The sequence below is a fragment of the Engystomops pustulosus genome, chromosome 4 (genome assembly GCF_040894005.1).
Source record: "Engystomops pustulosus chromosome 4, aEngPut4.maternal, whole genome shotgun sequence".
NCBI classification, from domain to species: Eukaryota; Metazoa; Chordata; class Amphibia; order Anura; family Leptodactylidae; genus Engystomops; species Engystomops pustulosus.
The window spans coordinates 40,803,222-40,818,456 of NC_092414.1; positions in this window are offsets into that span (position 1 = coordinate 40,803,222).

Consider the following 15,235-nt stretch of genomic DNA (forward strand, 5'->3'; position numbering starts at 1 on the left):
CTGGTAGACCTATTCCCCCGTCTCTTCTGGGTTGTACTAGTCTGGAATACGCCAGTCTTGAGCTGCCTCCTTTCCATAGGAATTTCCTAAATATTGACCTTATGGATGTGAAGAAACTTTGGGGCAGATGTATAGGAACCATCTGTAGTAGATATAGGAGTTTGGGCATGGTAAAAGTTTTTAAAAGATTTTTCCTCCCTAACCAGGACATGAAAGGTGTAGTTATTGTTTTTAGTTGTTGGTCAATTTGGTTTAATAATGGATCATAATTCTCTTTGTATAGTGATGCCGGGTTGTTGGGAATATTGATTCCTAAATATTTGAGCTTTGTGGGTTGCCATTTGATTGGGTATGTGTTTTGAAGGTATGTTATGTGAGGTTTTGGTGCTGAAATATTAAGTGCTTCAGATTTACTGAAATTTACTCTAAAATTGGAGACTTGTCTAAATGATTCCATTATCTGAAAGATGTGGGGAAATGCTATTTTCGGGTTGGTGACCATCATGAGAAGGTCATCCGCAAATGCTGCGTTTAGGTGGGTGTTGGGGCCGGATTTGATTCCCTGGATCTCGGGATGTTCTCTCAAAGTTTGGAGTAAGGTCTCCATAACCAAGACAAACAGTGACAGAGACAATGGACACCCTTGTCTAGTGCCATTTTGAATATTAAAGGATTCTGAATATGTACCATTTACTTTGATTCTGGCGCTGGGTTGGGTGTATAGAGTTTTCATTGCTCCCAGGAAGGTATCTGGAAAGCCAAACTTCCTCAGAGTCTCAAACATGAATAACCAACTTATTCTGTCAAAGGCCTTCTCGGCATCAGTACCGAGAAGAACCAAGGGTAAATTCTTATGTTTAGCATAATTGATAGCATGAATGACTCTACATGAATTTTGGTTTCCTTCTCTACCTGGGACAAATCCCGCTTGGTCAGGGTGTAAAAGTCTGGGTAGTAGTTTATTCAGCCTTTGTGATAGGACCTTGGCCCAAATTTTAAGATCTATATTTAATAAGGAAATTGGCCTATAGCTTCCACAGTTTTCTGGATCTTTGCCCTCTTTGTGTATTACTGTTATCGTAGCTTCTAAAGCTTGTTTCGGGAGCTTTTCGGCAAGGCGGAGGGCTTCATACCATGAAGTCAGATGGGGGACAAGAACATCTGCTAGCTTTTTGTAATATATTGTGGGTAGTCCATCTGGCCCGGGGGTTTTACGTAAAGGTAGGGAATTTAAAATGGTTTGGATTTCTAATGCCGTTATGGGACGTGTTAGCTCCTCTATCACTGAGGGTGTAAGAATGGGAAGTTGCATTTCCTCTAAAAACATTTTAATTTTATTAATTCAACTAGAGCCGTCTGTCGGTATGTGTGGTGGGATATTATATAGTTCTTTATAAAAAAAAATTTAAATTCGCTGGCTATTTCTTTTGTGTCCTTTGTTTTGGTGTGGTCTGACTTGGTGATGGATTTTATATATGAAGTTGTTCTCTGTCTGTGGAGAAATTGTGCCATTAGTTTGTTACCTTTGTCGCCATGGGCGTAGTGTATGTACTTAGAGAACATATAGTTTTTGGCAATTTTTAGGTTTAGGCAATCTTTTAATTGCTTTCTCAGAGACGTGAGTTCCTCAAGTGCGGATAGTGCTTGGCTTTTTTTGTGTCTTAGCTCTAAAAGGTAGATTTTATGAATTAGGTCATCTATTCTCTTTGTTTTCTTTTTTTTTACCGCAGCTCCAAGTGCCATGAGTTCCCCTCTTATAAACATTTTATGTGCGTCCCAAGGATTGAGGTATCTGAGGGCGAATTCCGTGAAAAGAAGGATACTAGTTTCTTTCTAGTTCCATCAATATGGACGTCAGAGTCCAACAGGGTTTCATTCAACCTCCATAGTCCTTGGGGGCGCGGTAGAGTATCTATTTTTATTTGTGCTGTAACCGGTGCATGGTCAGAGACCGACCTGATCCCTATGGAGGCCGACTGTATTGCCGTTAGTGAAGTGCTGGGGATAAATAATAGTCCAGTCTTTGAAAGGAATCGTGTGGCATAGAGTAAAAGGTATAGTCTCTGGTGGAAGGGTGTACCGTGCGCCAGGCGTCTATTAATTCTAGTCTCTGCAGAGTTTTATGTAGTCTTACTAAGGCTTTCTGCGACCGTGTTGATGAACCTTTAGAGGTGTCTATGGCAGGGTATAAAGCAAGATTTATGTCACCTCCCGCTATAATAGTCCCTTCTGCGTACTCATGTAACTTTTCCAGAGTTTCTATGAGCCATTCAACCTGACCTGAGTTTGGGGCATACAGATTAGCAAGTGTGACTTTTGTATTGCCTATGTTACCTTTTATGAATAAGAATCTTCTCTCACTGTCTTGGTACGAGGTGATTTGTTCAAGTGGGATATTTTTCGCAATTGCTATTGTTGCCCCCCTTGCGGCTTTTTCGTAGATACTATGATACCAGTGTTGGAAATAATATGTCGCTAACTTGGGAATTTTTCCATGCTTAAAGTGCGTTTCTTGTAGGAAACATATACCAATTTGTGATTTGCGTAATAACGTGATTACCTGTGACCTCTTCTGTGGCGTGTTCAAGCCCTGGACGTTAAAGGTTGCTACTGAAACTGTGGCCATAATTGGTGGTTATTTGGTAGTAGATAGTTTGTAGACTCTTTCTTTTGGAAACGTTGGAGAAGACGCGGATCTCCCATTGGGAAACACACATAGACCTGTGTAAGAATAAGAATAGATGTAGTTAACAAAGATTGAGAAGAGGTATACAACATTGTGGTAAGCAAAACATTTTCTATTGTAGGCTAGTTTTCCTGGAGTTTGATAGAATTGAGGAAAGATTCTCAGCTGATTGCTGTGTGGGGTTGAGGGTGTGGGGAGAGTTATCCTGATCAGTGGCTGTGGCCAATAAAACCTATATCTATAAGGTAAGTAATATGTTTTCTGGCATGGGGGATTTAGTTGCTACAGGAGTAAACAGGGGGAATAAAGCTGTAGACAGATGTATCCTGAAGGTGTAGGTGAGAATCATCTAAGTTAGTGTTAGCTTCTATCCCTAATATCTGAACCCTCTGGTTACTCCTAGCTAAGTATACTAGTTTTTATGTATGATAAAAGTTCTTATTGTAGCGACAATTCGCTCTCTTCTTTCTTCGCAGTGATTTTCCTTTAGTCGTTGTGGACCATGGTTCAGTCGATGGTAGAGCCGGTAAGTCCATGTATTGTTCAGGGACTGCGGACCAGGAGGAGATATCAAGAGGGTCAATGTCCAGAATTTCCCATGCAAGTATTAGATCTTCTGGCTGGCGTATAGTGCATCTTCTTCCTCCTCTTTGGAATGATAACCCGATCTGTCAAGGGTTTTAATAGCCTCCTTTTATTGAGTGTTGTCGCTGAAATGTCCTGAAACAGGGCTATTTTCTCATCTTTAAATTTGATTTCTTCTTTATTCCTGGCTGCTTTTAAGATGGCGGCCGTGTCTACGTAGGAGTGCAGGCCACATATGACATCTCTTGGGGGCTCATCTTGTTTCGGAGGTGGACGTAGAGCTCTATGGATACGTTCAATTTTTATGTTTCGTGCTCTATCTTGTCCTAATAGGGAATTAAATATTTCCCCTGCTTCGCTAATTCTTCATGTGTGATTTCTTCTGATATTCCCTTGAACCTTATATTCTTCCTCCTGCTCCTATTTTCTTGGTCTTCTAGAAGGGTAAAAGCGTTGTTTAATGCTCTTAACTGAGCTTTATAGCCTATTTTCAGCGCTAAGCTGAAGTTAATCACTGCTTCTTGACTGGTCTCAAGTTCTTCTACTCTTTAAAACTGAGCTCCGCAGCATAGGCCAATGTCTCCTAATTCTTTCATAACTGGTGACATTGCCTGTAGCAGTGTCTTTTTCAGAAAGGAGCGCGTTATGGATACCTCTGAGCTTCTCGGTAAGTCTCCCGCTGCGGAAAGGCTGTCTGCTTCAGACTCGTCTGCTGTTTCTAAATCTTGCTGCGTGTCCGGCGCCATCTTGCGCGCCATCGCTGAGGGAGAAGCAAATCTTTTTTTAAGAAATTTATCCAGGTCTCCCTGTGTTTTTTTCAGTCTGGGGGTGCCGAGTTGTTCTCCAGGGTTGTCCCGGTTTGCTTTCCCCATTTTTCGCCAGGTAAGTTGCAAAATTACGAGGTTTTGTTGGCTAAGCCGCGGGAGCTCACACTAAGGCGTCCGTCTCTCTCTGCGGTCAGGCTCCGCCCCTCCACTCAGAGCCCTCTTTGTGGGCACCCAGGCCACATTTCCCCAGCACAGAGTTCACCAGACATGACTTCAAGAATTCACCTGCAGGCACAGGTAATGTAGATGTTACTCTCAGCACATCCTCCGCTTCTTCGGACTGTAGAAAAAGTGAGAAGGTATGGGCAGGGGCAGTTTATTGATGGAGGTCCTTCTTCTGTTAAATTTGTGGTAGAACAGAGAGAACCTGTTTAAATTGCTGTGTTGGCACTTTGTGATAAATATGTGGGTTTTTGTTGTAATTTGGGCACTCTGTCTCAAAAAGGTTTGCCATCACTGCTCTAGAAAGTACTTTCACATGACCAGGTTGAAGGTTTTCTTTACTCAAACTAAAAATCCCATGATTTAATGATGATTTTTTTGGGGGGCGCCAGTACATTTACTTTCATTTTTCTGACCTCCTCTTCAGGTTTTTCTAGCTTCCTTTTTATTGGTGTTCCTTTCACAGGGAGTGTTCCCTGGTTCAATACATTTTCTAATTGTGCATGTCCTTGTTGTTGGTGAGAAAGATTTTTTTGATTATTTGTGGGATGGTAACCCCTAACGGTAAAAACCTATTATGTAATGGTGTGTCTCTTACCCTTCTGTCTCTATCATTTGTGATTTTTTCTCAGTTTACTATATTTTTTTCTTCTATTGTATTTGTAGTATCGCTGCCCTCTATTTCTATCATAATTTCTATATTGTTCATAGTTTGGTCTTGGTGGCTCTGAGTCACTATATACATCATGATTCTGTCTATTATGAAAAGGTGGACGATAACTTTTAGTGTCATCAAATCCAGCTCTATACTGATTTGATCTTTGTATGTATTTTACACGTTTATATTCACTCTGATGCTTATTTCTCTGATCTTGATGGTATGATTTCCTGGGATCTCTCCTTACTTCAAATCCCTGGCTCAAATCCTTGACTATTCATTTGGCCCGGTACTTCTTGCAATGTTCCGTCTGTGCTCTTTGGTTGTTGTTTCTGTCATTTAAATATTTTATTGGATTTTTACTATAAAAACTTTAATACCATTTGGTCTTAATGTAGACTTCAAATTGAAGTCTACGATAACAGAGTGGACGATAACTTTTAGGCCCCTTCTACACTAGCGAGTGTGATGCGATGAAATCGCATCACACTCGCAACGCAAGCTGCCGGGAACGCACGGCCCGAACGCTGCACCGCGGGAGTGAACTCAGCATGTCAGTTCACTCCCGCGGTGCAGCGTTCGGGCCGTGCGTTCCCGGCAGCTTGCGTTGCGAGTGTGATGCGATTTCATCGCATCACACTCGCTAGTGTAGAAGGGGCCTTAGTGTCATCAAATCCAGCTCTATACTGATTTGATCTTTGTATGTATTTTACACGTTTATATTCACTCTGATGCTTATTTCTCTGATCTTGATGGTATGATTTCCTGGGATCTCTCCTGACTTCAAATTCCTGGCTCAAATCCTTGACTATTCATTTGGCCCGGTACTACTTGCAATGTTCCGTCTGTGCTCTTTGGTTGTTGTTTCTGTCATTTAAATATTTTATTTTATTGGATTTTTACTATAAAAACTTTAATACCATTTGGTCTTAATGTAGACTTCAAATTGAAGTGCTTTTGAACTTAATTATTGTGTCTTATTTTTGGAAGGTAATATAGGAATTTCATGCTCTAGGGATTTATAGCAATATGTATGAACTCATTTTGGTATGTAACGACTGTATTATATGGATATATTTAGACAGTTTTTCTGATTGATTTGCAACGGGATAATATAAAAGGGGTTAACTGGAAGAGGAATTTAATGTTTTTCTGCTGTTTTAATGTTACTTTGTAGAACTGGGTTTCCACGGTATTCAGATGGATTTATGGTGGAATTGCCAGTTATTGGCCATTTTTGGTTTTGATAAGAATTATCCATTGATGTTTTGGGCAGGGGAGAAAGCATTTTTTTTATGTGTGCATAGATATATTTTTATTGTATTTTGGTTTTAAATCAGCAGTCTATGAACCATTGCCTGGGTTGAACTTTATCTCCTTTCCTTATTCAGTAGGACTATCACCTGAATATCCACCTGACTTCTGAACAACACAACTGATGGTCCCAACCTCATTTATAAGGAAAGAAATCCCACTTATTTAACCTGACAGGGCATGCCTGTATTGTGAAAACCTTTTCTGGTGACTACCGCTTGAAGCTCATCAAGAGATTGCCAAGAGCAAAGCAGTAATCAATGCAAAAGGTGGCTATTTAGAACAGAAGACATATTTTCAGTTGTTTCACATTTTTTGTGTTAACTCATAGTTTTGATGCCTTCAATGTGAATCTACTATTTTTATAGTCATAAAAATACAGAAAACTCTTTGAATGAGATGTTGTGTCCAAACTTTTATTCTGTACTGTATATTGAGACACTGAGGTTTATTTTATGTATCTACAAGTCAATCACACTATTGTGAAATCAATCTGTCCAGTTATGAATCAACACTGTTAAGAACCAATTTATCCTAGCGTTGTGCAAATGGAATAGACAGTGGGTGGAAATGAACAAGAAAACCGCAATGTTGTACACCAGGAGAGGAGAAGGGGGCTGTAGGAGAGCAGCAACCCAGGAGCAGGATACATGTGTCTCTTCAAAATGACTCCATGAGGGTGGTATGAGGGCCCAATGTCTGCAATTCAGTGTTGTGCTTACAGCCCATCACTATGCAGGACGATTGGCGTTTGTTATGTCTTGCAGTTGGGCCATTGATAAATGTAATGCAGTGTAATGTAACTGAATTCTTGCTCCAGGGATGTGGTGAGGCATTTCTTTGGATGGCTGCCCTCTGTGTGCAAACCAGGGGTACCCAAGCTTCCATTAGGTATTCATTAGGGCCTTGGGTTTCTTCCTGATGCTTGGCAATGCTAGGCCTCACATGGCTGTACTGTGTCAGCGGTTCCTGCAATATGAAGGCATTGATGCTCTTGACTGGCATTGCCTGTTCCCCAGACCTGAATCCAATGAAGTACATCGAGGACATCATGTCTCTTTCCCTTCACCAACGTTACATTGCATTACATTGTCTGGGAAGAGATCATCAAGATTATGCCTAAACAATGTAAGGAGATAATTTAGGCACGTGGAGACCACACACACACACTACTGAGCCTCATTTCCTTGTCTTGAGTCATTTCCATGGAAGTTGGATCAGCTTTAAATTAGATTTTCCACTTTTTAATTTAGATTTTCATTGATCATTATTATGTGTTGATGTTCTCAACACATTCCACTATGTAATGCATAAAGTATTGCAACTGGAATATTTAATTCACTGCAATCAAGGATATGATATTTTAGTGTTTTATTTCATATTTCCAAGTTTTCTACAGAATTTTGAATCTTGCTTCTAAACATTTTGGGTATTACCACTCCCTCTAGTGGCCTACTTCATATTCCATCTTCTCTAATAAAACATCAGACCTGGTTCTTACAAGCATCATCCTACAAGCTCTGTGCAACCAAATAATGTAAAATTACATATCAATATAGTAGCTCTGTCAGGATCAGTGGATCACCGCGGGAGGTGGTACTAGCCGACACCTGGGACTAAGGTCTAAGTGGCACCTGGTCTTCACCAGAGCCGGCCGCAAAGCAGGATGGACTTGCTGCGGCAGGGTACCACCAGGTCGTTCCTCAGGTGCGACTAGCCCCCGGTGGCAGCCGAGGTCGAGGTACCTTAACGGAAGACAGTCTCGTGGTTGGGTCCAGACACAGGGTCAGGGCAGGCGGCAGAGATGCAGGGTCAAGTTCAGTCCCGGATCAGCAATGGGAGGTCCAGGCAGATGGTAACGGGAACACAGGAACACAGCAACATGGAGGAAGTCTGGTAACACAGGAACACAGAGGAAGTCTGGTAACACAGGATTCAGGATCAGGAACACACAGGACCGCAGGAATACACAGGACCGCAGGAATACACAGGAATCTCGCTGGGGAGCTTTTTCTAAGGCTGTGAGGCACAAAGATCCGGCAGAGCAGGAAGGGAGGTGCCGCATTATAAGGTGGAGGTTTTCAGCCAGTGCACCAATCGGCGCTGGCCCTTTAAATTTGCGGCAGCCGCGCGCGTCCTAGGAGGCGGGGACACGCACGCATGGCAGTCCAGAGTATAGCAGGAGCTGGGACAGGTGAGTCCGGTGCAGAGGCTGCAGCGGGAGCACACAGAGGGCCACAGGTGCGCACACGATCAACCGATACACCCCCCCTTTAACATCCCCCTCTTCCTAGGCCTGAGAAATCGCTGAAGCATGCTCTTGTCATGGATGTTATCCTCTGGCTCCCACTATCTCTTCAGGACCAAATCCTTTCCAGAAATAACTGCCTATCTTTCACCGTTTTCATATCCCGGATCTCTTTCACCTCGAAGACATCATGGAATCAGCCTGTGGTGCCGGAGGAGAAGGAACTTGCCGGGCGAAGCGGTTGAAGATGACTGGCTTGAGAAGAGAAACTTGAAAGGAGTTGGGAATGCGCATGCTAGGAGGCAGTCGCAACTTGTAAGCCACCGGGTTGATTCGACTGAGGACTTCAAATGAACCCAAGAACCGGGCTCCCAATTTATAACCCGGGATCTTCAGCCAGAGATACTTAGAGGACAGCCAGACCCTGTCACCAGAAGCTAGGACAGGAAATGGTCGGCGTCTTTTGTCCGCTTGAAGCTTGGTCTGAGCTGAAGCTTGGAGCAATGAGGTACAGACTTGCTTCCAGATGGCTTTTAGATCCCGTACCAAGTCCTGCACAGCAGGAAGATCTGCAGACGTGGGTAATAGAAGAGAAGGCTGAGGATGCAGTCCATATTTAATAAAGAAGGGAGCAGAACCGGCAGCAGTGGAATCCAGGGAATTGTAGGAGAATTCCGTCCATGGTAGAAAAGAAGCCCAGTCGTCCTGACGGGCAGACACAAAGTGGTGGAGGTAGCAACCCAAAGTCTGATTCACCCTCTCCACTTGGCTGTTAGTCTGAGGGTGATAGGCAGAAGAAAAGTCCAATTTCACCTGCAACTGGTTGCACAGAGATCTCCAGAACTTGGACACGAACTGAACTTCTCTATCTTTAACAATGTGCCGGGTGCTTAGCCCAGCCACACGATAAGAATGTCCCCAGGTCAGGATCCTCTTTCGAAGACCAGGTCGCACATAAATCTTGCCGGGAGGTAGTTGCCGGAGGTTCACCTGCGCTGCAAGCATAAGTCTCTCTGGAGGAACATTATGTCTCGGAGCAGAGTTCTCCCCCATAACATCAGAAGCACGGGACAAGGCGCCAGCCTTGATGTTTTTCTCAGCAGGACGAAAATGGATCTGAAAGTCAAAGCAAGAAAAGAAGAGGGACCACCGGGCTTGACGCGGATTCTATTGCTGAGCCGACTGTAGATACTGAAGGTTCTTGGGGTCCGTGTAAATGCTGACTGGAAATCAGGATCCCTCCAGCAGATGGCGCCACTCTTCCAAGGCAAGATTGATAGCCAGAAGCTCCCGATCTCCAATAGAATAATTCCTCTCTGCGGAGGAGAAGGTTGTTGAGAAGAAGCCGCAAGTGAGAGTTCGGCCCTTAGGCCCCTTCTGGGTAAGTACCGCCCCAGTGCCCACGGAGGAGGCATCAACTTCCACAAGGAACGGCTTTTCAGTATAAGGTCGGGTAAGAAGTGAAGTCTTAAATTTCGTGAAGGCTTCCTCTGCCGCTCGAGGCCAGACATGGGAATTAGCACCTTTCCACGTAAGCACCACCATCGGTGCAACCAGAGACGAGAAATGTGAGATAAATTTTCTATAATGATTCGCAAAGCCCAGAAATCTTTGTATAGCTTGCAGTCCCACTGGACATGGCCACTGAAGAACCGCAGATAAACTTGGCAGGATCCATCTGCAAGCTTTATCAGAAATTGTTTCAACAATTATATATACACAGTTTGGGTCATAAATATTTTATATACATCCAAAATACAGTATCATTTAATTGAAAAAAGCGGATGTCCAAAAAGAATAAGATAAATACTATCACTTTATTAGTTCATCAAAAAATAAGAGGATAAAAACATTTAAAAAGCACATAAAGGTGCTATACAAAACCTAGTGTCCCCAGTATACCAGTATAGATTAACAATTATGGTAGAACAGGCTATATTTATGCAAAGTATTAATTGTTAGTGATTAGATACAATACTTCAATAATGATATCCTCAAGTGTGGTAAAAAACATTATCAAACATATAGTACAATATTAGCCATGCATTACCTAGGTAAACACAGGTCAGTGCTGGACACTGGGGACAATGATCCCCACGAGTTTCGCCTGTGTATACAGGCTTCCTCATGGGTAAGATAATAATCAAGAGACTAGGAATATATATAGTATGCCCAACCCTTAGACTCTCACCCAAACCGGTTGCACATGTGGTCCTAGTAAGCGGCTTGTTTTCCAGGAACCGGAAGTCAGGTGGTGCGTTTCACCCTTTCAAGTGCAAAGAATATGTCACTTCTGGTAACGCGATGGATACAAGAACACTACGCATGCGCTAAAGCAGGAGCACGATTGGGTAAAAATAATCCACATTCACATTGCATTGGCACTTTACCAGATTAATTTAATAGTCCTATTATTATGAATTTTATTGCGCAAGCTATGTAGTATTGTACGCGCATGCATAGTGTTCTTGTATCCATTGTGTTACTGGAAGTGACATATTCTTTGCACTTCCAGCACATGACATGCAGGTTGAAAGGGTGAAACGCACCACCTGACTTCCGGTTCCTGGAAAACACGCCTCTCACTAGGACCACATGTGCAACCGGTTTGGGTAAGAGTCTAAGGATTGGGCATACTATATATATATTCCTAGTCTCTTGATTATTATCTTACCCCTGAGGAATCCTGTATACACAGACGAAACGTGTGGGGATCATTGTCCCCAGTGTCCAGCACTGACCTGTGTTTACCTAGGTAATGTATGGCTATTATTGTACTATATGTTTGATAATGTTTTTTTTACCACACTTGTGGATATCATTATTGAAGTATTGTATTTAATCACTAACAATTTATAGTTTGCATAAATATAGCCTGTTCTACCTTGATTGTTAATGTATACTGGTATACTGGGGACATTAGGTTATGTATAGCACCTTTATGTGCTTTTTAAATGTTTTTATCCTCTTATTTTTTGATGAACTAATAAAGTGATTGTATTTATCTTTTTGGACATCCGCTTTTTTTCAATTAAATGATCCTTTATCAGAAATTATCTAGCCGAGGAATAGAAGGCTCTTCTGATGAAACTGGCACTTCTCCAGTTTGACATAGAGATGGTTAATTCTGAGGCGGCTGAGTACTTGCCGTACGTGGAACTGGTGGGACTCAAGATCAGCAGAATACACAAGGATGTCATCCAGGTAAACCACAACACAACTGTACAATAAGTCCCAGAAGATATCATTAACAAATTCCTGGAAAACGGCTGGCGCATTACAAAGTCCAATGGGCCCAACTAAATGTTCAAAATGACCATCACGGGTGTTAAAGGCAGTCTTCGTAAATACAAAAACCGTCCTAGGACGGCATAGGAGAGCCCATATCCCGACAATAGAGAGTGGCAGCTAAAACTTAGCTTTTATTATTATACAAATAAGATATAAAGTAACCGCTTGGTGCTCAAAACAAGAATAATAGATTAAAAGCACAGATGCCCTAGGTGAGGTGGCCTTTGATTGTGAAGTCGTATTGAAGACTATGTAGTTACATCAAAAATTGGCTGGAAAGACGGCCCCCTGTAGGAAGAGGGAGAGCGGGTGAGCACCCTAACTAATGCGGGTGATGGATATTAGGTTTGATGTTATAGTGGCTAGTAGATAGTAATTGCTAGTATTGCGATGATACAAACCTGAATGCTATGAGTTATTATCATTTAAACCCATGCATTGATTCCTGTGGTATGGGATCAGTCCGATCCCAACCTTGTACAGAAACCTGTTGTGATTGCCACAACAAAAACCCTAATCTTAACCAGCCAACAGATCAAAGGTAACACCTCTATCTAGGTACACTGCAGTTTAAAATAAAGAAAGAGATTAGACCCCCGACATGTTTCGCCAATGACCTGGCTTCATCAGGGGTCGGGCTAATACTGTTTTGAGCACCAATATTCTTGTTTTGAGCACCAAGTGGTTACTTTATATCTTATTTGTATAATAATAAAAGCTAAGTTTTAGCTGCCACTCTCTATTGTCGGGATATGGGCTCTCCTATGCTGTCCTCGGACGGTTTTTGTATTTACTTTGTAAAAACCCTGCCTGACAATTGGTCCAATTTTTTGTTAAAATTGAAAGGCAGTCTTCCACACGTCACCCTTCCTGATATGGATGAGGTTGTAGGCCCCACAAAGATCCAATATGGAAAAGACTCTCGCACCCCGTAGACAGTCAAACAGCTCCGTGATCAGCGGCAGAGGATAGCGATTCTTAATGGTGACTTTGTTAAGACCGCAATAGTCTATATGAGGGCGGAGAGAGCCATCCTTCTTGGTGACAAAAAAGAAACCAGCGCCAGCTGGAGAGGAGGATTTGTGGATGAAGCCTCTTTGCAGATTCTACCGGACATACTCAAACATGGCGGCAGATATGGAGCAGGAAGCCCCTCCAAAGGCTTGGGAGACATGGTAGAATTCCTGTCAGGAAGCCAATGAGGGGTCTCCATACATTGTGAGAAACAACGCAGGCCCCATGGGAGAATCTCCCCAGAAGACCAGTCCAGCACAGGGGCATGACGTTGTATCCAGGGGAGACCCAACAGGAGAGCGGAAGTGCTTTGGGGTAGCACAAACAAAGAAAGTCTCTCTTTATGTAGAGCACCAACTTGCAAGAGCAGGGGTTCAGTGCGAAACCAGATCAGTACGGAAAGAATCTGGCCACTGACCAAGGCAATGGACAATGGTTTCTTGAGATGAACCACTGGGAAGTGGTGCTGGGAGACCAGGGCTGCGTCCACAAAGTTTGCTGTAGAGCCTGAATCCAGGAAAGATGAAACCTGAATCTGGGTGCCGGTGCCAACCCTGAGGAGCACAGGAATCGTCAGGCGTGGAGAAGCTTTGCTCACACCTAGGGACGCTTCTCCCAAGAACCCTAGGCGCTGGTGTTTCCTGGACGTGGGAGACGGACAGTACACGTCCCGATGAAGTGCTCTGGGCTGGCACAATACAGGCAGAGGTTCTCATGACGTTGTCTGGAATGCTCTTGTAGGGAAAGACGGATTCAGTCCACCTGCATAGATTCCTCAGAAGAAGATTCTGGTGGAGGCTGTACCGGCTTTTGTAAGGCAGGTGCCAGACAAGGAAAACATCTAACACGGTCTTGAGTGTGCACAGAGCGTAGTTCCTTGGCGCGCTCCTTAAACCAAACGTCAATCCGAGTGGCCAGGGTGATGAGACCACGTTGCTGAGTTGACGGCAGGTCCCGAGCCACCAGCGCGTCTTTGATCTGCGCAGAAAGTCCTTTCTTAAAAGGTAGCGATGAGGGCTGCATCGTTCCAGGCAAGTTCAGAGACCAGGGTGCGGAAATGAACTGTATGAACTACCACAGACGATTTGCCTTGGTGCAGGTTCAACAATGCAGTCTCAGCGGAGGCGGCCCGTGCCGGTTCTTTGAAGACTGACCAGAACTCCCCCGGAAATGGCGTGAGAGTAGCCGTGACTGGGTTGTCTCTGTTCCAAAGAAGGGTAGCCCAGGATTAATGCCACCTTGGATCACTCAGTGACAAATTGCGATGGCATGATTCCTATGTGCAGAGAGCACGGGGTTATAAAGCCTGCACAGCTTGGGATTCCTGTCATACTTGCCGGGCATAGACAGCTGTAGTCTGGGTTCAGCGGCAGGAAGATAGACTGGGGTGGCAGGAGTCACAGGAGCAGCCTCAGGAGCCTGTTGCTGGGTATCGAGCAGCTGTTGCACCATGGCGGTTACTTGCTCCAGCTGTTCCTGCTGTACGGCAATCTGCAAGGATTGGTGGACCACGATGGTGGCAAGATTGGGCTGACTGGGAGGCGGGACCTTGGATCTTAGTGTCAGGATCAGTGGATCCTCTGGACCACCACGGGAGAAGGTACTAGCCGACACCTGGGACCGAAGTCTAGTCTCCACCAGAGCCCGCTGCTAAGCGGGATGGACTTGCTGCGACAGGGTACCACCAGGTCGTTCCTCAAGTGCGACTAGCCCGCGGTGGCAGCAGAGGTCGGAAGATAGTCTTGTGGTTGGGTCCAGGCACAGGGTCAGGGCAGGCGGCAGAGATGTAGGGTCAAGTCCAGTCCGGGATCAACAACGGGAGGTCCAGGCAGATGGGAATGGGAACACAGCAACACGGAGGGAGTCTGGTAATACAGGAATACAGAGGAAGTCTGGTAACACAGGAACACAGAGGAAGTCTGGTAACAAAGGAACACAGAGGAAGTCTTGTTACACAGGACTCAGGAGCAGGAACACACAGGAACGCAGGAATACACAGGAATGCAGGAATCTCGCTGGGGAGCTTTTTCTAAGGCTGTGAGGCACAAAGATCCGGCATAGATTATAAGGTGGAGGTTTTCAGCCAGCACACCAATCAGCGGTTCTGATTCTAAATAAATATAGGCTATATCTGGAGCTCTGGGTTTTATGAATTTAGCTGTATGGAGATTGTCCTGCTTCTGAGTCGAACTTGACATGGAGATACATCCCATTCAGGCTGACGATTGGTCCAGGCTTCGGTTTTAAGTCACCGCCAGCCCATTCAAAGCCCTGCTAGGGCTCTGAAGGAAGGAGTTTGTAGCCAGCCTGTTATCTGCTGCTGTGCAGTTTGTCCTCTAATAAAGGAACCGTGAATTGTTTTCAAGATCTTCATTTGCTTTGTGTTTGTCCCTGGCCTGCCTCATACAGTATAACATGATAAAATGCGTTATATTGGAATATGATTTGAT